This window comes from Sturnus vulgaris, chromosome 1 (assembly GCF_052056855.1).
Source record: "Sturnus vulgaris isolate bStuVul1 chromosome 1, bStuVul1.hap1, whole genome shotgun sequence".
Taxonomy (NCBI): domain Eukaryota; kingdom Metazoa; phylum Chordata; class Aves; order Passeriformes; family Sturnidae; genus Sturnus; species Sturnus vulgaris.
This window is the reverse complement of record NC_142243.1, coordinates 92,582,826-92,610,136: the sequence shown is the minus strand read 5'-3', so window position 1 is coordinate 92,610,136 and position 27,311 is coordinate 92,582,826. Positions and strand designations below refer to the sequence as shown.

At 37.4% G+C, this 27,311-nt stretch overlaps 1 protein-coding gene across 8 annotated transcripts in view; it reads right to left on the bottom strand.

The window, feature by feature from the left end:
• LOC106855662 (poly(rC)-binding protein 3-like) overlaps nucleotides 1-27,311 on the bottom strand; it is a 501,269-nt gene that overhangs the window by 291,850 nt on the left and 182,108 nt on the right. For all 8 annotated transcript variants that reach the window (XM_088171732.1, XM_088171723.1, XM_088171749.1 and 5 more), the window contains exon 3: nucleotides 11,736-11,792. The gene's annotated coding sequence lies outside the window, so the exon portion shown is untranslated. The remainder of the gene's footprint in view (nucleotides 1-11,735; nucleotides 11,793-27,311) is intronic.

The window sequence follows — 27,311 nt, the reverse complement described above, 5'->3', positions numbered from 1 at the left end:
TCAGGGACCGATATACAGCATTGCTCCAAGACCTACTGTCTAAATGCTAATAGCTAATTTCAGTACCATTAACGCAATATGTGTACTTTAGGTTGGTTCCAAATATTAATGTTTTTAGTATTATTTGAATCAGAAATTTCATCTTCTATTTTTCTGAAAGATCACTCCATAACATTAAGTTTTCCTAGACCTTTTTTTTGCCACGTGAGTTAACTCTCACTGCCCTAATCATTTGGTCCAATTAGGCAAGCTGGCCAGTTGTGTGCAATCCACATTTAAAGTACTAATTTTAATACTTTAATTAATGTTGCAAAAAAATAATCAAGGCTTGAAGACAAAAAAGAACTAGAGAACCAAACATTCTGATAACATATATATGAGAATGATTTGTCTTTGTCATCTGATTTACACCACTCAAACTGCAGAGTAAGAAAACCACTTTTTTTTTTTTAGGATTGCAGTGCTTTTATAACTAAGAAAAACAGGAAAAACTGAGAAAAATATTTTCCAGTGAATTGCTTAAAGTCAGAGTACTTAATCCTGCATAAGTAGATATGCAGAAGGTAAAATTAAAATAACATTTGTAATGCTCATGGAGCTATTAAATCAGCAGAATAGCGTACCTTTCTTTTACTGTAGGATCATATATACATACATACATATTAAAAAACACCTGAGCATTCAATCTATGTACTTCATGTGCTAAGAAGGATATTAAAGAATTGGCTCTATGCTGCTCTTTTCCTACAAGATACTCTGAAATGTAGCATTTATCTTGTTTCTGCCATGATGGGATTGCACACCTGAGAGAATGTGGTTGTTGATTTTAGCACTAAAGAGACATTTCTTTCTGTGCAGAAGTGCTAAATAACTGCGTGTGACTATTTTGAGGAGGTGAACGAACTATGCTCAACAAAAAAAAGGAGACAAAAATCTAATCACAATTCAGAAGTTAAATTTAGAAGCTATATCACTCTCCATATATTTTTCCAGCTCATGTTTCCAAATGAAGTTCTAGATGGCAAAAAGCAATTAAGATGTTAAACATGCAGTCAACTTATGCATGAGTTACAGTACACAGTAAAATCAGCTGTAAGCATGAGGAGACTGTGTGGTCTCAGTCTGAATGCAGCTCTAGCACAACTATGCAACAGATCAGAAAATGTAATTGATGCACACAGTAAAAGACCATCAGCTTGCAGAAGGGGCCTCACTGATTTTGCCATTTGATCTTCCATGAATAATTCTAGAGAAAGACCCAAATTAACCTGTCAAGCAAGCATCAGGGAAGGATCAAGCTAAAATGCTAGCTGATATTCCTCGTAAATACAGGAATGGCACTGCTGCTCAGATCAGTAACTGCACTGGGAAATCGGAAAATTCTCAATAATAATGTTTTATTACAGTTAAGTTTAAAAGCCAGAAACAGCACATTTTGGCCAGAGAAAGATGTGGTTGCAGTCCAGATCTGCAAACAGAGCTAAACACTTCACTGCTATTTTATTCACAACATGAGATTGGCTCATGAATGCTTTTGTTGGAAACAGTCTCAGTGCTTCCAGCTTCCAACACCTTCTGCTGGCCCACATCGCCTACACAGCTGGGAAATTTCATTCTACTTAGCAAAAAGACTACAGCTAATTAAAAGCAATGTAGTCTTTTGGAAGGCAAAGAAAGGAGAGTATTCAACCTCTCCATCACTTCAAACAAAAATGCTCACATTCAGTTCTGCTAACAATCTTGGAGTATGCTAAACAATGCTGACTGTGAAATGCATGCTTTAAAAATGTTTTAAATGTATTGAAATAATTGATATATTTAAACATTGGTTTTCTTTCTTTCTTACAACAGCTCTGCAGATATTTCAAAACCTTCAAAGGAAAAAAAAACAACATGCCACACACTGAAGTATCTCCAGCCTTTGAAGTACATGTGGGAGACAGCTCCAGCTAACAGAAATGCTCCTGGTAAATACAGCTTACATTTAAGTACAGTTAAGGTATGATACAACCCTTCTTCAGATAGGCAACTGTTGTTTCCCTTACACTGATCATACCCAGATATGGGGTTTCTGCAAGTGACCCCCTGCAGGTACCCAAGTCAGAACAAAAGACACGGATGTTCACACTGGGGGCTTTCAGTCCTAGAAGTGAGAAACCTGGATTAATTTAATTCATTTAAGAGGGAGGGAGGGAGGGAGTTCTTCCCCCATTGTATTAGTCTTAGGTGAGTGCTACAAGCAATTAGGTCTGACTTATGCTTCCAGTATCATCCTTGCCCAAAGATGTCAGGGACTTAACTAAGGAAATCAAATTTTCTGTCAACCACTCTATTTCATCAAGCTTTACTCCAAATTTTTTATCCTCCAAATCTCTACACTGCTGCATTGCCAGTCACTGAATAAAGAAGGTTCTCCAAGACACCCAAGTCAATGGGTGACACTATGGGGGAGTTAAAGGACTTAGCCCTTCTTCAAATGCTCAGGCAACTGGAGAGGTACAAATGGGAAAGACAGTCTTCCAAGACAGTCTACAAATATGTAGAGGAATTATGAGGAAAGTATTTTACGAGGAAAATACTGAAAATATTTCTAATTGCTGACTCCCAGATTTGCACTATGATATCAATGGAGAAAACTACTAAATTTCAGTTTAAGAGACTGATAAACTGTAAACTCCTGATAACAAGGAAACAGTTATACTATTCTTACGCTTTAATTTTTAATTGTTTTTTACAAAAGCTAATCTCAACAATAAAAAAATAGTGAGTCTTTGTTTTATAAGTAAAGGAAACATTTTCAAAAAGAGGAAGCTCATTAACATACTGATGACAATCTTAAATATTTCAAGATTCAAAAGAAATATTCAAGTAATTTAAACAATATCCCACCTTGGAATTTCCACCTCTTATTTTCATACAAAATAAAGCATTAAAAAAAAGGCTAGAGTGTTTGAGACTCCACTCATAAAATGGAGAATGCCATAACTAGATTCAGAAAAAAATACATCTGAAGGAATATAGTTTGTAAATCAAAAAATGCTCAAGGGTGCTTCTTTTCTGTTGATTTTAACACATTGCATAATACTGAACTAAAATTATGTCTTCAACAATGTGAAAACTGGAAGGAGGAAAAATATCCACCTTGAATGGGGCCTGACTTTGCATTCATGTTCTCTACAGAAAAAAAGAAATGCATACTTTTTCATTTTTATGAGAAAGTACATTTTTGGGAGGATGAAACATCACAGAAGAGTAGCGAAACAACACAGAATAATAGCAAATGTTTAACCAGAAAATCTCTCAAAAGCTTTTTCAATTTCACACTGCTCCAGTACCTGTTTTATCTCAACATCTCGTCTGTGCATTTTACAAATTTCCAAGCTGTTATAATGCTCCCAGACTGACAGTGCCCAGCAGAGCCAGGTAGCAGTGGGGCCTCATTGTGCCAGGCAGAGTACAAAACACAATGGCACACGTTTTATCTGCCCCAAATTGCTTCTAATTCCAGCAGCTGGGACACATGGCTGACAGGTGATAGCACATTCACAGCTGTCAGACAGGCCCTTCTCCAGTGATGTTGTCATGATTTCACACACGGGTTTAAAGTAGTATTTATCAATCCCACTCATAAAGGTTTTATTCTGAGGACAATTAAGCATTTGAAATCTCTCCAGCCACTGCCTTTTCAGAAAACCCCACGTTACCCAGGCTCCAGGCTCTTCTCTCTCCAGCACGGCACACACAGAGCCAGCGTGCTCTGCAGCCCTCTGGAAGCTCCCTAGGCAGAGTCCTTTCAGACACAGCTATTTCATTTCGAAAAAGCAGCTGAGGCTTTTTATTCCCTGTGTGATATTTCTGCTCCAAAATTGCAAGTGATCATAATTTCATGAGAAGCAGTTTAGAGAGTGAAAAAAACGTAAAAACCCAAACAAAATAAAAATCCCAGTTGGCTACTTTCCCTACGTAGTAAATAGTAAACTTACTACAGAAGTTGCTTGCTAAATATCTGAATTTACTGCCATGCTACATAAATGTCCTAGTTTTGCTTCCACTTTCCATTTTATAAGTGGTATCAGAATTTCTGCACGCTTGTTCATTTGCAAGGTTGGGCTTGACTGAAAATCTTCAGTTTGAATGATCTGTGAACAACAGTCTCTGATACACCACTGCTTAACAACAGGCTTGTGATTAAATATCTCTTATCCTCTAGGCATAACTAAAAATGGATTTTAAATGGCACTGGTATAGAAGCAATGCTTTTTCACCTACACCTTTTACTCACAGAAGGTTTTTGCCCCATCAGAGTTCATTCAGCATTCAGACAAAAAATGTAAGTGGTACTGCCTAGCAAGGAAGAAGCTACTCCTAAAACTGATTTGATTAGAAGGAAACTTCTGCTCTCATGATGTTTGGTCCCTTTCAGATGATTTTTCTCAATTTTTCTCAGCTACTCAATTCTGTGCTTTGGCAGCTGGAGATGGTGATGGGTCAAGTCTCTCGTCAAGAAGTAACAAGTTTTTAGAAAATTTTTTATCATACAAAACTCAGATATATGAATAATAGGGTGCCTCTTAGCACCTGCTTAATTATTACATTCAGGCTATATATCTTTTACAGGCATTTTTAATATATCTCTAAGAGGATTTATGGGATGGAGATGCTATTTAAAAAACAGATGACGAGGTCAATGCAGCCCAAGGTATTTCATTTCAGCTTTACAATTAACATGCACACTGGAAGTGCTGAAAAGATCTCTGAAGAGTAGTGGATTTGTCAAATGCTCTGGCAGTCTCTCACATGCATTTTCAAGGGGAAGTAATGGAAGACCAACAGCAAATATCAGAAAGCCACAGATAGCTCTAGGAGAGAGTGCTGCAAAAAAAACCAATGTGCCACAAAGAAGCACTAGATACAGAATTTATTTATTGCAGTAAGTTACACCAGTGAAAAAGATCAGCTTTGCTAAATGGACCTTGTTGAAAATGAAGTGAGCTTCACTCTCTCTTGATAGTTAACTTTCAACTGCCACACTTTGGTGGCAGAATTCATTGAACTTGTGTCTGTTTTTAAAAGAAATGTGCCTTCAAGCATTACCCTTTGACCAGTATTATTATTTCTATCTGCCTCAGGAAACACAGAAAGAGCAGTTTAGATGCTGTCTTATTAGAGATAGGGCCATGTAGGTTGAAGAAGGAATATACTAGGACACGCTATTAAACTTAAACTCCATGCACTGACCTGGAACCAGAGCATTTCTGTGAGAGCTGGCCCTCTCTGGGAAAACCACTGTTTGTTTGAACTCAAGCTTGGAAAATGTCTCTAAAGTGAACTGAAACGATATGGATTTGAACAAATCTACTAATACATATATAAGCTATACTATGTAGCATGCATCCCAACAGAGGGACAGCATTATATAACTATTATTAAGGAAAAAGCATCACTGAAGAGGAAAAGCAGAGAAGGAGAGGAAGGAAGAAAAAGAAATCTGGAAAGTAGAGACCTGGGGGATGAATTAGTAGAGAAGAGTCAGTGGTTTCATTTTCACTTGTCTCCCCGGGCCTTGGTAATGCCTACAGCTCAGCTTACTATATTTAGAAATGGATGTCTTCCTGCAGGTTTATTCAGTGATTTGAACTGGAAAAAATTCTCTTGTTTGGGGGAAGAGAAATGGAGAGGGTAAAATATCTTCTTGTGCCACAAAGACTGAAATTTCAGATGCAACTAAGTCTTCAGTAGAATAAGACACTCAATTGTGAACCAGAACTTGGGGTTAAATATACTTACATAATTTTAGCATTAGTGGTTGGATACAAAAAAGCAGTCATTTATTTCTCCATTTGTTTGCAGCTCCAGTCTCTGAAAGATAACTTGTTTTCCCAGACACAGTTGGCAGGAAAGTCAGATTTTCAGTTTATGAGATACCATTATTTTCCTTTCCACCATCCCTGCCACATATTTACATCAGAAACAAATCAGCAACTCTTTGAAAAATTGCCAATAAACCAGAAACCAAATTTTTTTATTTCAGAGAAGAAAAACAATCGCATTTCTAACATAAAATACCATTTTTCCATTATTGGGTGGGCCATCTTTATGCCAGCTGAACAAGAGAAAATTGGGACCAAATTAAGAGATACTCTTAATTTGGTACCAATTCAAAGGTGAAGCAGGGCTGGAACACGATTGCCTATTAACCCTATGGGAAGGATTATAAGGCAATCCCAACCTATGGAAAGGATAGTTGTATTCTGAGGGGGAGAGGAGGGGTTACTGACAGTAAATCTGTGGTCTGCTGGAAACTTTCACAGGGAGAGCGCTGAGCAGCAAATGCTGTCCAAAATGGATACAAATATGTTGTCAAGTCGCTGTGACAGATCCATTATGGGTGAGCAGCTTAGCAAAATGAACTCGATCTCAACTGTCTCACAATATAAATGCCACAAGCTCAGAAGGACCTGAGCTTCCAGTTCCCTCATCCCTTACTCTGAGCTTTGCAAAAGTGAGTTGGCATTCAAGAGAAGCAGCAGGTCAAGGAAAGCCTTATTCACAAGAACAGCCACTCTGGGAAAGACCCTCCTGTTACAAGCCAAATCTGCCACACTGTGAAATTACACATTTTCAAACACATATGCTCCCACAGTTGCTCTCTTCTTCTCCAGCTGCAGAAAGCAAATTTCAGTGCAGTTACAGAAAACAAGTCATATATCTATTTGCATATTCTGATTTCTCAAATTACACCAGAATGTCATAGCATGTGGCATTTTTTTTCCTACCATGAACTAATGAAAGAGCACAAGAAGGATAATGATCAAGTGGCGGTAGCAACTTGTAAAATGACATTTCCTCATGATGTATACATGGGACATAGATGTGCATGCTATAGCTTTTAAAATGTATTCAGTTTCCAAAACCAGAATATTTAACACAAAGTTAAGTTTTATGATAACATTTAAGGCCACACTACAATCTTTGCTCATGCTTATGTGATTGTTCAGCAAAAGGCACTTCAGCACATGTTTAAGTCTCATTAATGTCTCAAGAACGAGGACCTTCTGGCTTGCTGAGCCATGGCATGAACAACCAGCCAAACTCCAAGGATCTCCAGAATAACCACAGTAGCAAGGCAGCAGAGTGGGGACTGAGAAAAGGTGAAGTACTCTATCTCCACTATTCTGGAAGATTTCTCTCGCACTGTGGTGAATTTACTAGGAAATGAAATAACCTGCAAGATTTGATATTATTTCTTCCCTTTAAAATTACTGCTAAAGCAGACACCAGAGTTTCATAGAAAATCTCTTGCTACTTCAGTATAGTACAAATATTGCTACACATGTAGATCTGAATCCAGGGACACATGGATGAGTATATCAGAGAAAAGCCATAGCCAAACATATCCTCCTAGCCAACATGCTGAGAGACAAAACTGCTGGAGATGTCCTCATCGTAGAAAATACAGACAACTCAACTTGTTTATTAAAATTTAACCCTGGCCTTGCTCCAAAATCCATGTTTGATGCCACAAAGTAGAAAGAATAGCAAGGACTCCCTCCTGGCTGATGATCAGCTAGCTTAATGTGTTGCTCCACAGGACGAGATACTGCTGTGAAAACACACAAGTTTCATGCACAAACCAAATCATGCAAGAGTCATGCACTTTATATCTTTTTCTCTTTCTTTCTGCTTTTCATTCTTCCAATGCTACAGCACAAGAGCAATCCACCTAGTGTGAGGTCTTACTGTTTTTCAGCTCTGCTCAGTAAACAGACTGACAGGTGACACCATGGCTCCTCACCTTAGCCAAGGTCCAGGTGAGTTTTCTGCCATTTCAAGCCAGCCAACACTCTGTGGCTCATTCATGGTGTGAGGATTCCTCACTTATATCCAAGTGTTGCCCAACAGTTGTCACATAAATCATACTTAGTAGTCGCTTTAAGCCACCTGAGTACTTCAGCAACCATTTCCACTTCCCATCCACATACATTTTTTTAGAGCACATAGTCCAGTGTTTACTACAATACACCTTTTCAAGACCTATGTACCTTGGTATTTGCAGCAGTGAGTATATTGGTGCCAATTCTAGCTCTGGAGGTGTTTTGAGATGAAGAAGCACTTTTACTTTTCTTTAACTGGCCAAATCCTCATTGGTCATGATTTGCTTGTTTTGTCTGCTTTTCATTGTTTTGTTGTTTTAACAAAAATAATTATATTAACGCCATGAACTATGATTAGCTATCCAATCTAATAGACTTTGAATTTTGCATTTTATTCTCAAACTACTGCATAATAATATTAGCACAATTTGTTGAAGTAAGCAATCTTCAGTTTTTCAGTGTGCCCATATTAAAAGAAAAGAGGTATTAACTTATGTAAACATCTGACCTAAGTTACCATTTTCAAATGATGACCTTATGAGAGTGAATAAAGAAGCAGCTATTAACATAAACTGGTAGACTGCCATGAAACCAAAGGAGAAAGATAATGGGCTATCAAGCAGATTAGCATGAACTAAAACTGAAACAAACAACCCACACACTGAAAAAAAAAAAAAAGGTAATAAACCAGCCTCCAGTCTTCAGTATTTACTGCACATATAATGTCAGGTTGTTATTTTTACTGACATCTTTCTGAGCCTCTGCACGTTGCAATACCCTCTATTAGAAACAACACTGTCAGAACAGAAATAGCTTCATTTTCAGCTCTGTCTCCACTGAAAGTTTATTTTCGACTTTTTAAACTCCAAATTCATCCCTGAGGTGGAACAATATCCAATGTATGACTGCTGACCCATACATAATGGTACGACTGCAATAAATAATTCTAATAATTAATTTAAAAGCAAAGCAATATGATTACTAATTTTTAAAAGTGAGTTTACTTGAGTTCTTACACATACAGTGCATGTTCACTGCACAGTTTACCTCTCTTGTACTTTTGAACTACATGTAGATAGTGCTCCTTCATTTTCTCCACACACCAGTTACTGGCATTATTCCCTAACAGAGAAGCAACTTCTCCCAAATACCTTCAGCAGATTTTATTCTCTTCTGCTATCCTTAAAGGACCTGTCTGAACTTGGCAATTATGGCTCCAATTTCATCTCCTTTGTCCTTTTGCTGTGTTCAAATCATGCAACTGATAATAAAAGCAGAATGAATCAAAATGGGGAGTTGCCATCACAAGTAATTAAGCACTAGCAATGAGAGAAACCCAAGACACTGAACCAGGAATAATGAAGGATGTTTTTAGCTGTATTTGTTCATTTTCCCATTCCCATCAGCTTCTCACTGTAGCTCCTCCACTATAACCTCTGCCATTGAAATCTCACTTTTGGGCTCTTCATTTCCCTTTCACCTTCATATTTCCAACTAGGTGGAATGTCATTTCCTGAAACAGCTGCCTGTGTGCCTGCCTCTCTTTTCCATCAAAGTGCTGTTCCTCTTGAAACAATAAAAGCCCCACTATCCTTTTCCCCACATAATGAGCTATATGCACATCAAATCCACTGGCTGACATCTGTTTTCCTGGTGGATTTTAGGACATTAATTATGCTTCTACGAAAAATTTTCAATGTGTTTCTAGCTTGACAACATTGTGTATGTGTTACAGACTGTTATTCTGTCAGTCTGTTTCTGGTTTAAACCTATGGTACAATCTATATTCAATTTCCTCAGGATTAGACCTTCCAGAACATTGGACACTTGCTCCTGTCACAGTGAGGGAAAAAAATTATCTTCTTAGATCTTAGATCTTTCCTTAAAAGAGGAAAAAAAAAAATATATGTAATAGCTTGATCTTTCATGCTACATAACAGATACTTATACACAAACACCAGGACGAAAACCCTTACTGAAAAGGTTAGCTCGTGGGGAATCCTTCCCTTTCTGCAAGGACGGAGAGATCCACAATTTCTGTAGCACCATTTTTGCTTTTTCTGCTTCCCACAAACAAGAATGGATTTATCCAATCCATGATAAAAGGCAACATAGGAATGGAAAAATATATCCATTTGACCTCAATCACATTTACTTACACACGTGTGTAACACTGATTTTTCTCAAGCACTCCTGCAGTATGAATGCACCTCTCATTTGAGGCATTCATGCTCAGACTCCATTAAGTGCCTGTCTGTATAATAAATTGCAAGGTATTACATGCACACAAAGGAAACTTTATTTTATCTAGGAAAGGACAAATTTCTGAGCTGCAAATCACAGTGTACCGACATTTTAGAAGCTGCTCAATTCATGCATGATATATAGGTCTGGGTGGCAAACTGTTCTGCTGCTAAAAATATTATTATATATTTTACCTTCCCTGGCATTTAATTTACTTCATCCCAGTGTTAGTCTGGTGCTACCAGTTTGCCTTTGATGGTGTGTATCAATATGAATGAAAAATGCAAGTTAAAATCCCCAAACATATTTGATACCTTGAACGAAGTGATCAAAGTAAAACAGGCTGAAAGGAGTGAAACTCTTCCACATAACTTCATAAAAAGAGAACTATGAAGTATGGAAATTGAAGTTTCAGAAATTTATCATTATGTTCAGACTAGTAGAGAACACACAGACATTTTTTTCCTATCTTCATTTTTAAACACTAACCATAAAAAGTTAATGTAAACAACAACATGTATTGTAAATAGAACTCAAAATCCTACCAGGAATATATATATCTTGTCTAAATTACTTCTGAAAAAGTTACCTTGCAACTTGAAAAATGACATCATTAAGCAATCTCCTAAACTGGTTTTCAGAGATGGCAAACTAATAGCTATTTATCATTTCCCTTTTTAATACCTAAAAATTTCTATTGCAACTTTAAGTTGCAGTTGTAACTTTTTCATCTCAACTCTCTACAACTAAATACACTTTTCTACAATGCATCTATTTGCTTGACACAAACAGAGCAGGGCACCATTTGCCTAAATGCTTCTGATTGCCAAAACCCTTCCAGGAATTGCTTCCATGGTGGATGTTCTTGTGACAAAGTGTTTATAAAATCTTACTCAACCTTAACTCAAATCCTTTAAGGTTTTCTTCACTATTTCTTTAGCACTGGAGCAGCCTCACATACTTCAGGGTAAACAAAACTCCTGCCTGGTCACACTGCTGTTTCATAAGACCAAAAAGATCTCTAGATGCAGGTAGATGTATTAAACAATTACTGTGAATAATAAAATTCAGCAAACAGCTCAATATAAAACTCTACCCTTACTTTAGTCTCAGTTTTGGGAACTAGTGACATGCTCAGACTTATTTTTTAAACGTTGAACATTGATTAAATAGGCGAAGAGAAAATAGTGCCATTAAGTAATTTAGTTCTGTTGACCATTACTACACCCAAACAATTATCTATTAATGTATGAGCACATGGGCAATACATCAATTACACCAGATTTTCTGAACTGTCTTCTCATAAGCCCAAATATTCTTTCACAATAGAATATCTTAGCATCTTATTTCAAGAAATAAGGTTTATTGAAGCTAGGTTCTTTGTGTTAAATAGCTCCTGATGTATATTGTTTCTAAATAAAATGGTCATTCATAATAATTTAAACCTTGCTTTTCAAGTGTCATTTGGGAGAAATGGAAAGAGGCAAATTTTCATTTCACTGCTACTGGTGAAAATGCAAAATAAGAAAGAAAATAAATTGCACTTACACTTGCATAATCAAGATCAATATTTGTCATGTGGTAATAATGTAATAAGATACATCAAATTCGACTTACCCAGCACATCAGATGTCCATGAGCCACAGTTCCACCTCAATCTGAGGAAAACTTGACCTGTTGAATATGAAGCAACACATTTTCACTCATGATAAAGTCTTGCTCTCTTTAGAACAGGCTAACAAAACATGCATTTCTGTGGAGAAGGTCAAAAAGCACTTTAGCACCACGGACAACTTAGGATCCCAAAACTTTCTTTTCACTTTGTGTTACAATTTGAATATGAACAGATAACTTCGATTTCTCAATCAGTGATCTATCTCATTTTAATATTTATAAAGTGCTCACTGAGGTCCAGCATTTGGCTCTAAGAAGCATCTCTGAAAGATTTACAAAATCCCCTAGAGGTTACTGATTGTTAAAAATAGCTATGCACAAATTCTTATGATGCCCTTTGAGTAAACCTGCAAAGACCAGAAAAAAAAAATGTTTTTCTATCTTCACTTCCACTTTTCATCATTCTACATATTTTCTCTCTCAGAGAAAAGTTGAAAGACAATGGAAAGAGAAAATTAGGACTGTCAGGGAGATGAGCAGGCTCTTTTCTGCCAACAGTTTATATCAATTGTATTTTTATAAAATCAGCTCTCTAAAAACCATAGCTGTCAAGTATTTAGTCCTCATCTGTTCTCTCAACCTGAGATCTTGAACAATTTTGCCGAAATTTTCTGAGTTATTAAGCAAGACAAACACGACTCCCCATTCACTTGGACTCGCTAGGAGGCAAGCAGAAATTAGAGGCGTCTAACACTCACAGATGTATGTAGAACATATTTATAATGTTAATATTCTTGAAAAGAAAACAATCTCAACTCTCTACGAGCATGACAATAATATAACACGAATGTGAGCCTGAGATGATACAACACACAATCTCTATCTTTTGGTGCACAGAACTGTGCTATATTAACTGCCTCTCAAGTGAAGCACGAAACATGAATCCACCATTGCTGACTTATATTGTTTCACTGACTCCACTTACATAGCACAAGAAATCTTGTTTCAGAGTAAGCTACGAAAAGATACACAAGTCAGGATTATTTAACCTATGACACCTGATACTGGTTTTTTTACACAGTATCTATTAACTTTGGCCTTCCTATTTTTCTCTTGGTCTTACAGATGCAGGAAACTCGACTGCATCAGAATGGGATCAGTAAGCAAAGGCTCAATCCCATTTCCACTCAACTGAGTGGCAGAACTTCCATTAACTTGAAAGGGAATTACAGCAGTGCCTGAATGGCAAAAGGTGTCCAGGCCCCCTTTGCTTGCCTTTGGCTAGAATGATATCCATCAATACTTTAGGATATAAGACGGAGAAAAAAAAACATTTTAAAATGTAGTTGTTTGGGAGAGTCGAGGCAGGGGATTATTTCCATGGTTTGTTTATTTTGTGGTGAGCCATGTTTGCACATAGCTAAGCACAAACAAGAAAGCAAAATCTAACACTTTTACATGCTGCAAGGTTCAAACAGGCAGTCTGGTTTGCATTATAGACCAAAGTCTCCCTTTATAATGCATCAGGAAATTTCCTCAGGAATAATTCTGTCACAGCATACTTGCATGGTATGAAGAGGAAAGAGATGCAGACCATCAACTTACTGCTACTGCCTGCAAGCAAATTGCTTTGTCACACACACCTTCATGCAAGAGAAGAGTTACACCTTCCTTTGTGCTAATTTGCAGCACTTGTTTGCTATTAGAACAGTTTTCCTAGGGAACATATCAATAATTAAAAGAGACTAGTTTTAAGCCAGCTGGACAACTCTCTGCAGTTCAGGTTAAATGTATGCACTGCTTTCAAACCAACAACCCAAAGCTGATTCTCCACCCCTGTGAATTATACTTCACTTTGTTTTACATTTCCTGTGCCTTGAATGTCTTTGAAGTATTATTTGCATTAGGTCCTCAGAAGCAGTCAAACCTCTGTCTTTGAAATTATTAGGAATAGGAAATGAAACCAGCTCCTTTAGTCCCCTGCTGAGTTCAGAAGGGCCTCTCTTGACATTCCCCTGAAGGTGCACAAATCCTGTGGGCTTTAGAGGGTGGTTGAGGCATTTGAGCAGGCTCTGCCATAGGAAGAGCCATGACTGAGAAGGGCTTTCACAGCCTCGTTCTATGAGGATCTGAAAACATTTTAAAGGTGAGTGGCAGGATAAACACTGTCATATCTATCTCATCTTTATAATACATATGCTAAAGTTGAAGGAAAAAAATTTTTGTTCTATGCTTTAAGATCCATAGTTTCTTTAAGAATAGTACTTATGATTTAAATGTATAGTGGCTTTCTCTTTATTTTCATTTTTGTTTAGAGGAAGGTTTATGAATCAAAATTGGTGTACTGGAAATATATTAACAACACATTCAATCGTTGTTACATATGTTTATCTAGATTTTAAAAATTAGTTTGAAGATTCACCAGGTTTAATAAACAACATTTTTCTTCTTTCAATTTCAAATGTATTTCCTCATATACAGAACTGAAAGCATTTGCTTTTTACATCAAGATGGAGTTCATGACTGAATCTTCTCTTTGCTTCCTTCTTTCAAAAGACCATTCCCCTTTCAGTGCACAGCACACAGTTATGCAATACTAATGATGGAAAAGATCTGTGAGTGAATCCTATTAGTTGTGCTCTGTGCTGTTTGTCTGCAATATGCTGTTTACAATAAGGAATATTTTATCTTTGGACTAATACATCAGAGTAGGAAATGTACTATATGAAAGCTGATACAAATACAATTGGAAAAACGTGCAAGTCATGCAAACCAATATCCAATTTCTTAAGAGTTAAAGCTTTAAAAATGTGTAATTTTCTCAGTGAGCAAACTATTTGGCATGGAGTGTAATTCTGTTTTCCTCTTAAGGCTGTTTTACATTTACCATATATATGTGTTATGTATTGTTTAATTCTCCCTCAAGCAACAATTTAAAGACCCTCAACTCTAAGTTATTACTCCCTAATGTCTGAGGCAAGGTATTAATTTATTGTTTCAAGTACAGGAAGCAACAACAGCTCAGGTATCACAGTGCCTCTAAAGACAAAGGTTTGTTTAGCTGCTGCTCTTTCCCTGCACAGAGCTTCCCAATGAGCCAGTCATGATGGGACAAGCAGAGCAAAACTACATGTCCTGAAGAATAATTTGCTCACCTTCATGGGAAGGACACGCAGACAGCAAAAGTCATGCAAAACAAAGACAATGTGAGACCCTTGAGGGAGAGATTGCTGTGTCTGTGGCTCCCAAGGAACAGGCTCCTTGGGGAGATGTTGCTAAGATGAATTTTAAGAGAAATCCCATGATACTGCTTCTCTTTTCTGCCATCCATAGTGTGATAAAACTCGGTGATACAGCAGTTCCTGTTTCATAGCTGTGGTACATGAAGAAAGAGTACCTCAAAGCCAAAACACATGTGGAAGAGATGAGCTCTTGATTTCGGGTCTAAATTCAATATTTTGTAAATCATAGAAGCCTCCACATTATACTACAGCAATTAAACAAGATAAATTTTCACATTGTTCTCTAGCCATGAAATTCTGTAAAGCACTAGATAAGGATTGCTTCTTTCATCCAGAGCACCAGGAGGCCGCTGGCAATTTATCTGAGAGGACTTTAGATAGAAACAAAAAAGGCAGTGTTGATTAACATAACTCAGTATTTTCCTTTTCGGAGTTTAATGTAACTGAGAAATTGAATGTTTGGGGATCTGAGTTAATGCACTGCTTGTGCACACAGAAGATACAGAATTAACATGAGCAGGTCAAGCTTTTCCAAGACTGTTCCAGCTACGGTTCATTATCTATGGACTTCTGAAAAAACCAAAGCCTAAATGCAACTCACAAACCAAGTCAACTACCCAAACCTAAAATAATAACTAGTTAGATTAAGTAGATTTGCATAAAGGAGAGGGGGGAAAAGCAAAAAGCTTTTTATCAAACCATTCTCATAATGTTGTGAGACCATTTTAAAATGGAGCCAGTGAAGACTGCTCTATACACTCCTTATGCTCCTAAGATACTTTTTTTTCCCAAATAAAAAGCAAACAAAATTAAGTCTTACCAAGAAACATTGAATTTCATGGCTGGCATTTTGGAATACTTTATCTCTAAACTTTAAAAATGGTGCTACAAGAAGTTGGACCTTGTTAATTCACTAATGTGACCCTGAGAAACATTGCAAGTTAACACATTTAGATAAATGAGCAAACAAGTCAGAAGTGGGGGAAGGAAAACAGCTCTGAAACACAGCTCTACATCACATTTAGCAAAGGCTAAAACTAAGTACAGTTGCTAAAGACATCAACAGCACAATGCATTCAAAATATCTATTTACAATAACTGATACTTGACTAATTAAAATTTCCCAGTATCACAAGTGAATTTAAGTAAACTGCAATTATTGTGCAGACACGTTTCTGACCTGGCAAAGTGAAACCTAGTGATGCAAAATGCAGTAACTTACTAAGAGGCTGACAGCCACAAGCTGCTGAGGTCAGGCACTGCATTCTGGAAACAGTGATGCAGCACCTGTATCATGGCAGAGCACTTTGTGCAATCAGAGGCAAGACAAAACTCACAGGAGCCTTGCATCTGTCCAGCTCCTATGGATCACTTAATGAAGGAATGGAAAGGAAACACACTGCGTGTCAGGGACAGCAAAATGAAGCATTTAAAATTCATATGTGAAATGATAACAAATACAAAAGTGTCTTGAGCATATGTGGGCCAGATAATTGGTAGTGCCAAGCTGTGCTCTCACAGGGCTGTACTCAGAGAGCAGGTCTGCAGGTCCTTCTTTCAAGAACATGTCTTAGTTTTTTGTATATAGTTCTTTAATAACTCTGTTTAAAAATCTATTAAAGTTCTAGATACTAAAAAAAACTGAGAAAAATATTTAAACACCTACATTTCAGTTTATACATATAAATATTTAAGTACAACTTTATGTTCCGAACTTCTTCCAACTATTAAAAGGCTGAGTCTGACAGGACCAACATATGTGTTGTAGATCTCATGGTAGGATGTTCTCAATTCTGTGACTTTTCTTCTTTATTCATAAAATTCTTATACCTTTTTTTAAAAAATAAAAACTTATTTTATAACAGCTAATAAAACTAAATTCCTTGGGACAGAAGCAACAAAATCTTTTTGCTTCTTAATTTTCTTCCCCATAAACTCATTCTTCATTTCAGAACTACAAAATATTAAAGGGCTAAAGTAAGACCAAAATATGGATGACTTTAAGAGATCTTTGTTACTTTCCTAAACCTTTTACCATCTGCAGTGGCCCTGCTCGTCACATTTCAAAATCTAAGATCACAGCTGTAGGTGTGTGTAGGCTCTTTAGCCTTCCAAACCAGATATACGAATAAACTCCCAGAAACAACGCCTCAAATAAAGGCAAAGGGCTCGGGATTGTCATATCTGCTGAAAACCCTATTCGCAATCACTGAGTAAATCCATTATAGACGTTGACAGCTTTAGATCTATGCATAACATTTTGGGGAATAAATGCCACCACACAGTTAGCCTTTATAGAGCAAAGCTTTGGTTTTCTATATAAATCTGCGTTTAATGGGCCTTGAAAGAGATGATTGCTAAATAACAGCCTGCTGCATTCAAGCTCAACTGCCTCCAATTATATTGTTTATAATTATATAATTGTACAATATAACGTGTGTCCAACAATCCCTGAGTTTTATTACTGCACAACACTATGACACCAGCGTAAATCACCTTTTCACTTTCACAGTCAGTCTCTTTCACTTTGCTTAGTCAGCCAACACAAATGCACAGAAAACTGCACTTTTGACTGCTGAATGCATCAAACCAGCTTACCAGCCTCAGCAGAAATAAGAAAGTAATAGAAGTGGTCAGCTCACAAAGATGAAAGGAGAAAGAAAGGTACAGTCTATACAAGGAAGCAAGGGAGAAAAAAAATTAAAAAAATAATGAGTTCAAAACTCTATATCCTGCTAGTGAATTTTGCTTCTTAGGGTGTTTCTTGTTGGCAGATGCTTCCAGATATTGTGCCTATCCAAAAGACTCATGCGAACTTCAAAGCAGTTAACATCAGCAGGTAATGTTCTTTGTATTATTCTTACTCTTATATGGATACTGCAGCATTTGCTGTAATGCCACTAAAATTAGCAAAAATCTTATTAGCGAACACAACATTATGCTGTTAAACACCTACACAAACCTCTCATCTTTCTCTACCTTCGAAGAACAAAATTTCCGTGCTTTCTTCCATCATTTGAAAACTAACCCAATTTCTAATCAGCAATTAATACATGATTATTCAGCACGTAATTGTAACTCCTGCCACAGAAATGTAAACCCCAGTCATTCATAAAACTCCATTTTGACTGAAAAAGGATGCCATTTCTTAGTTTTGAGAAGCTTTGTTACATACACCTTCCAAAATAATAAAATTCTTGTTTTTAAATGTGGCTCAAAGCCCTCTGCCTCCTTCCTCTCTCCAAGCACACTCTCCATACAGGAACGTCTTCTTTTATCTTTGGCCCATAAGTTCTTACATCCACACCATCTGGCCTTTTAATCACTAAAGCTCCAATACTGCCCCCCTGTCAGAAGGGCTCCCATCAGCACACAGCTACCTGCTACACTCACTCTTCTCTTTGCTCTTGGGTGCCTGTAAAGCACCAACTTTGAATTGGCCTGTGCTGACTTTTGAAGCTTGCAGCTTAGTTTTACTCTGAATCAGTACACTGAATTTTGACAATCTGAAACTTTGATATTTTTAACATTTGAGCCACCCTGTGGCTAGTAGTTGAGCTACTAGGGAACTTCAGGTGTAGGGCTTCACATCTTCTAAACTACTACTGTCTGTCCTCCTTCCTCATCAGCATTTTCACACCTTTAAAATTACTGCACTTGCAGGCACCTGTACAGCAAGATGCCTCTCCCTGTGCTTGATGATTCAAATCACTGTCTTCTGAAATCCACTGCTATTGTTATTCTAACAACTCAGACAATTTACTAAATTGGGGGAAGCTGGTTTAAAACTTGCTTAATTTTTTCCACATTACCAATGAAACTACTGCATTCCTTTTTCAAGTCCATTAACTTCAATATTGCTCATCAGTTCCTAAACAGTCCCTTAACTAGAGTCAATGACAATAGAAAAGCAAGGGATCTGAACTTCAGTTTAGATGCTGTTTGGGAACTGTAGACTAAATTAAAAATCAACATGGAATTATAATTATGTAGTTATATTAAAATAATAACTGCACCACTTTCTTTGATCTTGAGGAAAGGTTTCACCATCTTTTATCAAACAACCCACTTTTATATGCTATTTCCTATAAAGATTCCTCAAACTGATCTTAATATAAATGTTTGTATTGTGTTGAATAGAAAAATAACAGGTAGTGGAAAACATGATCAGTCTCATAGTTTTGGAAAACTGGTTGTCACAGCAAGAAATCCCACATAATTGACAGACATACTTTTAGACAGCATTTAGATTTAGCAAATCATTTCCCGTAGCCAAGAGAACTTGTTAAAAGAATCCAAGCAGAAGCCATCCAAGGAAACATCCAAGGGCAGAAGGGAAAAGGTGCAGTGAAGAGCCAGCCCATGCAGTCCCCCAGCCACTGGTCCTCTTGGCCATTACACCACCTGGGGCTGACAGTGAGGCCACAGGGGAAAGCAATGTGCTGTCAGCAGAGGACATAGCACCACTTTTGTTCCCAGCACAGAGGCCCCCACAGCTTCCAGAGACCCAAAACTACTCAAATGTATTGACTCAATTTCCAACTGCTGTGCTGCCCTAACTAAAACAACTGGCAGAGTTTCTCACTGTGTCCTCCCCAGGTGCTCAGCCTCTTCCTAGGTGACCTTGCCTTGAACACGGGTGCTCCTTACAGAAACAGGAATGATAATGCTGATGGAAGAGACACTTTCTGCTAAAACCTGAGAGTGTAAATGCACGTTAAATTGCTAAAGCTGCTAAACAAAATAGGATATTCCTGAAATTCCTGAATTTCAGAATGAAAATTTGCCATCTTGTTTCCAAGTCTCTGGGATTTACTCTTTTAGATTTACAAGCTTTCCTCTGCAAAAGTAATGGCTGCGTGTTTTGGTTTCTTTGAACAAGCAGCAAGGTTTCAAGTGTTATCCTCTTGAAATCCTTTTTTGATTTTGCTGCAGGGGGAGGAAGGGTGAGTCTTGTATGATCTGCAGTAAGGATGAATGGCTATTCTGAGTGTGGAACCTTGAGGATGTAACCTGGGAGCAGCTCCATGAGACCCCACTGTTCATAAGCAGTGCCTGGTGCATGAAATTATGATCCTGCATGTGTCTCAGTATTTTAAATGAACAGACATCTGAACTCCTTTCACCTGGCTTTTTTTCAAGCAGAAAATTAGGTCCCAGCAAAAGGGAGAAGAAGCACTTGGTAGGAGATGGAAAGGTAGGGCAGGGGCAAAATTAAAACTGGCAGGGGAGGCAGAACAAAACAGATGAAAAATTTGTTACCAGCTGAGGAAAAAATAGATATGAGAAAAAAAAACCCAAACCAAAGCAGGTTATATATTAAATTTTTGATTAGTTTTCTTTCACATATATAAACATTACCTTTAAAAGATTTTTTCAGTAGATCTACCTCTACTTCTGCAAATTCAAAACTGTCATAATGGTTTGGTTTTTGTCCATGTTCTTTAAAGGTTATTTTCCTGACTGCTAGACATGGACTCCTTGGACTCCAGAAATTATGGAATTGATGTTGTTTTACATTTTCAGAATATCCATGTAGTACAGGAAATTGTCTGCTGTAGAAGAACTGCTTCAGAAGAGAATTCTTTTTTATGTTAGTTTTATATTTTAGAACCCCTCTCTGGAGAAGTAGCATCATTTACTGAGCTAGTCATGGCTTAAAAAGAAGTAAAAAAATCATTGTAAGCACTAGTGTTTAAATAACAGTGTACACTTCAAATGTGAAAAAAAAATAGAGATGGTAAAAAAAAAAAGCAGATAAATAAATCAAATTTAAGAGAAAAGAATGCCTTCTTGTCCTAACCATTGATAAAGACCATTTTCCCCCCCACTCCAATATATAAACTGACAGTAGATAAGAAAGCAGCTGAAAAGAATATGCATTAGATATTAGAATTTTTGCTGAGAATTAGAAATCCTGCTACTCTGTAGATGACAGACTTAGCAAACACTTCAAACAGATCTTATATCACTACCCATACATTTCTGACCTGTTGCTTCCAAAGGCACTGCTACCAGATGCAGCAATTTTCTGGTTGGCCTTTCCAGTTACCTCAGAAAAAAAATCTTCCTTTTCTATCGGCAAAAGTCCAGGAAAATGTAAGTTTAACATGCCAAACTGTATGCACTTTAAGCTCTGAATTTGCAAAAGCTTAAAAAAAGTCTGAGCAATAAAAGCCTTCTATAATTTATTATTTTGCCTAGAATATGGGGGATAAAATGCACAATTAAAAGGCTTCACACAGTTATGTACCCAGCAACTGTATTGCTGACAAAGAACTGTTAGTTACTTTGACTTCTATCTCAATCAATCTTTGAAAAAGTGCTCAACTTTTACCAAACTTTATATACTTTAGCTTCCTGCACAAAGTTGAAGTACTACAAGACAGTAAAATATTCCTGCTTCAACAGCTTCATCACAAAATCTATCAACATTTAAGAAAAAAAAAATTACATTAGTGCATGCGACTTTAAGTTTCTTACTTCCCCTTTCCTTGAACAGTCTTGTACCAAAAATTTGCACAATAGGTTGTTTTAATTTATTCAGTTTAACACAAAAAGATTTCAAACATGTTTTTTCCATCTCTAGCTCTCAGGTAACCCAGAACAATAGAAGGTAAGATGTGTGCTGTTTTCTTCCCCTGTTTTGTGGATATACAATGATTGAAACAGAAGTGAAAGTAGAAGTCTTTATATATGGATTCATCAAACATGGTATGCTTCAATCTGATTTAGAAAAGAGCCTGTAGATGCTATAATGTATTTGAATGCATAAAAGCATAGGTTAAAAAAAAGGAAAAATAAATGAGGTCCATTTAACAGAACATGCTAAACATGTCCTAAAAGAAATTGAAATGAATGAAGAAAATTTAAAGCTATAAGTTTTTGCAACAATATTAGATTCTATTCTGTATTGAGGTTCATGTCCTTGCTGACAGGTAAATACATTACTGCAAGTAACCAATATACATCCCTTGATCAAACACTACAAGTCCACATCAGGAATTTAAATGTTCATGTCTTCTTTATAAAATAATTTTACACCTACTGAAATATACCCTTCTCTCTATGCTTTCTCCCCACAATCTTTTCTTTCCTAGAAAAAAATAGTATAATTACCCAGCAAAAATTTTATTAGCATAATTTTTAAGGCTATAGGGTATCAGGCAGTCATTCATGATATCACAGATACAGTAATACCTAGTTCATCCATTGGTCACACATTTTCACTGTGCATGTCAGGCAGAAATAGATTCAAATATTGTAGAACTTGAAAGTGAACAGCTTTTCCCTATCACATGTAAAATACATTGCTGATTCCAAAGCCTGAATTCCTGGGTGTTACACTGATATCAGGATCAGTTGGCTTTCCTCATGGGATTCATCTGCAAGAAGTCTCAAAGCTTGTCAGCACTGGCATTCTAGGATCTCCATTTGCCACAGTGGCATATTCTACTTCTGTTACCTAATAGAAAAAAAGACTGTCTCCTGCCCCTGAAGCACTGAGAAGGGCTGTTCTTTGGCCATGCTGTCTGAGCCCTCTGATTGTGCCATGAGCAAGGAGGATTACTTCAAGGGGCAATGACTGCTCTTAAGAGGTTTTAAGACTAATTTCAAACTTCACCTATACAATCAGATCTTGCATCATCTGGCAGCTATTCAAGAGCCCAAAATGCCAATGGCCATACATCTGGAGCCTGTGCCCAAATGCATCTTCAGCTTTTCAGGGAAGTGCTTGCTCTTGCAGGAGCTGAGATGCAGCACTGAATGCTTCTCTCTCCCCTCACTTTATTTATTCACCTCTAAAAGCAATTTATTGGCTCAGTGGGAGAACAGCTAACTCCCTACCTTGCAGAAAGGAGAAAGGACAACCTAGTTCCCTTCTGTGAATTCACATGGCCTCTTTGAACTCCTCACAAAGCCCCACTGGGAAGCTGCTCTGAAGCATTTTCTGGACTCTGGAGTGTTGCTCGGCTTTATGAAAATGCTGACATTATGGCAGTGTCTTCTTTCAAAGATTTTGTCACAGTTAAGACAGGCAGAGTTTCCCTTCTGGGCCTAGCAGTAATTCTCTGGGCTGTCAACCAGCTCTAAAAGCACAAGATAATATATAAAAAAGAGGTATTTGCCTTAACTGCCTCTTACTTTCCAGAAGTTGTTAAATTCTCATACTTATTTTTCACCAGCCTACTAAAACCATTCATCTGATGCTTCCCCCCCCCTTCTTTTTCTCATTTTAATAGTACAGATTCAATTTTTAGCTCTGCCTCCTCATACAAATGTTTCCCTGCCTGAAGTCTTATGAATTCTGCTTGGACTTCTTCACAGGATTCCCTTGTATGAAATAGAGGGCTTAATTTTTCTTGTTTTTAACTGCACTGCATCTCCTGAGCTAACAACTAAGGGATGCAGCCTGGCTTTGCATAGTAACTGAGATGTTCCCTATACCCACTGTATAACTCATTCCTTGAATCAAAAAAATTTATCCTGGATCAGCAAAGCTAGGCCACATGATGCCTTGTACTGAAGTAGCTCTTTAGGAACAAGAGTGGGTCGAACCAGGCAGCTGGGATGAGCAAGGGCTGAGCAGGACCATTGCTATCCCCATGGAAAGCCACTTCAGCCTATATTGACTCTTGAAAACAAGTACAGCACAGGCACACCTGCCATGGATACGCATGGAACCCACCTGGCTCCCAGGGAGATTTATTTGCCCACACCTCAAACTGCAAGACCCATCCTAGAGTCCTTCCTTGCCAGAGCTGTTCCTGGAAGCAATCCATCCACCTCCACACATGTTTGAATGGGATCTGTAAGATGGGAGCTGGCTCCCTGTTGCCTACTATGGATAGTGGTGGCAGTGGGCAGCCCTGCCTCCTGCTCTGCACCAAAGCATTGCCACCCTGGGGAAGAGCAATCCCATGCCATTAACAGATTAGCAAGAACGGGGATATGCACTTATTCTCAGCCTTGGTGTTGGGAGAACATCATCAAAATAGTTGGAACTGAAACTACACCCACACTGATGCTTCAGATCCAAGTCCCATATTTTCAGGAAGAAAGCAGAATGACGGAGAGTTTCCCTTGTATCTCATATTTTCTCTGTGAACATTCAGAAAAAGAAAATATGAAATGCAATGGTCTGCTAAGGCCATAGTACCCTTTAATTTATTGCAAAATAGGGCCAGATATTCTGTGTATTGAGGCGAACTACTGCATGGAAAATGATGATGCAGGATAATGTAGCATGGTTATGGTACACTTAGCAATTCAATACAAGTATGTTTAGGGTTTTTTTTAATGTCTTGGCTTAAGAGGATTCTGAATCCCCTAAAAGCATGCTTCTTTTCTATACTTCATGTACCAACCTAATTAATTCTATTTTGAAACACATAAATGGATCACATTTATTTTAACACACAAATTCTAAGACAAACAAGGTTTCATGTGTTTCAAATACTTATATATCAGGATGTTTCTTTATGGAACATTTTTGCTGGTCCCACACCCTCCTCCTTCAAGAAGATGATTATTAAGACAAACTTTAGCAAGACAAAATTTGGAAACAAGACTGACACAAAGTCAGGAATTTCTTACTATCCTTTCTAAAAGATTCAAAACAAAGATGAAGAAAATCATTAACGTAAAACCTTGTTCTTTGGACTAAAGCTGAAGGTGCTTTAAGCTGTATATTGACCTGCCATGAGTGTTATTCAAAAAGCAAGGTCGAGTCTTTAATATCAGAACAGAGTTTTTGTTTGTTTTTTAAACACAAGTGACAGTGTTTTATAGACCAATTCATGAGATCAATATTGAAACTGTTAGAATAAGAGGTATACGTTTTCCCTATCCACATAGCAATTTAGTCATTTTACATCCCATCATCAAAAATGACAGATTTGATCACTGTTTCTTTCCCAAAAGGGAACAAAAGCTGAGAAACCACGGGCAGCAAATGCAATGCAAAGATTTAAAAAAAAAAATTTATAATGCATTATAGATGGGATATCCTTTTTAAGTGAAAGAGAACTTTAAATAGAATCCAAGGATGTTTCTGTTCTCAGTTTACAAAAACAAATTCTTCAAATCCACAAGACTCTTTTCCATTATTTTCCAAATCTGATGTATGAGGTGACTAATAATGATGATTACTATTAGTATTTATGGTGCCATAAAAATACCACTAATTTTTATTTAAAGTTAGTTCAGTCCTCTGTCCTATCTATCCTCTAGTCTATGTTTGCATTAGTTGCTACAGAAAAAGAAAAGAAAAATCAGGAATCTTTCCAAGCCTAAGGTTTACAACACTATGAATTCTCTCTCAGAAGAACTACATAGATGCACTAGCAAGTTATAATGCTAATACAATATCTCCTGTAACAGAAAATTTCACAATAATTTTCAGGCATCACAGACATGTTTGAGAAAATTATGTGGATTTTAATCTTATGTATTTTGAAAATTATACGTGAAATCTCAGTTATAATAACCTTGGAGACAAAAATACTAATATTTTGGTGCAATTTTAGGCAGCTACAAGGTGGACATTAGAAAGACTTTCCATAGTTAAAAGTGCTTGATTTAAACTAGTGTTTTCCAACCCTTTTTTTCCCCAAAACACATTTGCACGTTTTTGCTTGTGAATAAATCCCATGTCAGTTACTAGTAAGGACATAACCCAACATTGCTGCAGAGCAATGAGACCATGATGATAAAACCTGAATTTGGAACACCTAGCCATTTTACTGCTTTCTGGCATTATCCTGGGGGCATTTTAACCTTTTTTTTACTCTCACAGTGCTCACATGCTTTGGGATACAGAGCTGTAGATTTTTGTTGCCAAATCACATTCCATAAACTTTAAGACACACTCTCTCAGCCCAAACATGAAGATCTATCTATAAATTAAGCATGGAGATGGGAGATGTTGAAAATACGTAGTTCTTTACCTTGTCACAATTTCTGGCAGGTTTCCATTAAAACTTCAAAGACATGCATAGCTGAAGGTAAATCAAATAACACATGCGATGCTACTGGAAAAGGTCTGAGTTTGCATGAATCGTTCAACAAATCACAGCTCATGTACTATGTTGCTAAGGAGGACTCCCAAGTAATAGATTATCCATTAAACAAACAAACAAACAACAACAAAAAAACCTAAACTCAAATGAACAAACAAACAAAAAATATGTTAATTGGAAGAAGAGTCATCAGAGTGAACACTGTGTGCCCATACACAATAAAATCTGAAACAGGTAAATCTGTTGTGGGCATCCCGGTTTAGGTGCATGAAAGTGCACTAAAGTCACAGTCATCACCAACACTAGGTTTGACTGGGCAATGTTCTTTTCCCCTAGTCCAAGCAAAGAAGAATATTTCCAAAGAAATCATCCTGCCACAATCCATTTTGCACTTGTACCTGTCTGTCAGTCTTGCTCTGTAGCCCCAGCTACATAAAGGCAGGAAGGGAGCTATTATGGCTTAAATCCAGACAGCAACCAAGCCCCTTTCAGTCACTCATTCTCATCCCCTGGGTGGGATGAGGGAGAGAATTGGAAGAGTAAAAGTGAGACAGTTCATGGGTTGGGTTGAAATAAAGACAGTTTAATAAGGAAAGCAAAACTAGGAATTCATTCACCACTTCCCATGGGATGACAGGTGTTCCATCCACAGGAAATCTGGACTCCACAACACCCAATGGTGACTTGGGAAGAAAAATGCTATCACTCTGAACATCCCCTCCTTCCATATTCTCCCTCCAGATCTATAGGCTGGAGCATGATGCCATATGTATGGAATGTCCCTTTGGTCAGCTGGGGTCAGTTGTCTCAGCTGTGTCCCCTCCCAGCTCCTTGTGTACCCCCAGCCTCCCCTCTGCTGGGGCAGGGTGAGAAGCAGAAAGGGCCCTAATGCTGCAAGCACTGCTCACCAGGAACATAACTATCTCTATATTCTTCTAAAAGAAATAGAAACATTTATATGCTTTTATATTATGCTACTCTCGTATATTTTTGCTCTCAGTGTAGAAATAAAATACTCCAGGCAAACAAAATTAAGGAGATGATTATTTTGTTGTTTCAAGTTTCATTACTATATCTCTACTGTAGAAGCCAAAATGTTTCAAGTCTCTTTGGATGCATAAAAGGCCCTAGGTACATTTTCCATGGAAGTCACACCTTTTGCCACAGGTTTTCCATTACTTAAAAAGAGGTTTAAAAAAGGTTCAAATTGTTCCTACATGCCTTGTGAAACACTATTCTTCTGAGATTAAAAAAAACAGGAAACAGTAATAATATTTTAGCTGTGCCCTTCCCAAGTTATTGAAGTAATTAATGGT